The sequence below is a fragment of the Solanum dulcamara genome, chromosome 6 (genome assembly GCF_947179165.1).
Source record: "Solanum dulcamara chromosome 6, daSolDulc1.2, whole genome shotgun sequence".
In the NCBI taxonomy this organism is placed as follows: Eukaryota; Viridiplantae; Streptophyta; class Magnoliopsida; order Solanales; family Solanaceae; genus Solanum; species Solanum dulcamara.
In genome coordinates, this window is record NC_077242.1 from 42,001,447 (window position 1) to 42,002,306 (window position 860).

General features: G+C 39.5%; 1 pseudogene; it reads right to left on the bottom strand.

Moving 5' to 3' along the window:
- Nucleotides 1-313: 313 nt before the first annotated feature.
- Nucleotides 314-433, bottom strand: LOC129893699 (5S ribosomal RNA; annotated as a pseudogene).
- Between the last annotated feature and the right edge of the window lie 427 nt (nucleotides 434-860).

Sequence of the window (860 nt, forward strand, 5' to 3'; positions counted from 1 at the left end):
GTTTACTTCATACCAGTGGTATAAGAGTAGTTGTGCAACCTACGAATAGTTATATATAGCATATGACCAAGTAGAGGAGTACATGATGAAAAGGAGTTATGATGTTTTGGAGATGTTGCAGAGGAATACGAAGAGAAGTTAAATCAAATAGACAAAAAGGACACAGTCATGGTTGAATTAAAGATCTACCCCGACACCGGTTGTAAGAGAGAAGAAAAGAGGGCAAGGCGAAACATGAAGTCTAGCGAGAAGATGCTAAGGTAAATCTTGGGCTAAGATGAGTGCCTTCATAGATTATTCCAAGGATGTCAATGGAACGTGACACAAGAACTTCCCAGGGGGGTCACCCATCCTAGTACTAATCTCGTCCAAGCACGTTTAACTTCAGAATTCTAATGGGATCTGGTGTGTTAGTGCTGTTATAATCGCATGAGATGGAAGAATCTGAACTAGTGGCAAAGCAACGACACTGGATTATGTACCTAGAGTGTTATAAGTTACGCTAAGGGAATTATATAAGATCTTAAGCAAAACAAGAAAGATTATCCGATTACTAATAGATGACACACTTGTATGCCACAGCTCTTCAACATAATACCAGTTAATTATAGGGCAAACCACGGAATGGATATATAGGTCATTGTGTGAGGGGACTTCAGCACAACTTGGTATCCAACTCTGATGGTCAAAAAGAAAACCCAAAAGGCGAGGGTACCAATTGATGTCATCTGAAGAAGTCTAGAAGTAATATAGGAGGTCGAAGTTTCCACAATATGATCTTGGCTACAAGACTCACTTTGCACTCCCTAGACAGATAATTCTATATGGAATGTTATCCGCATATTAAGAATATCAGCGCA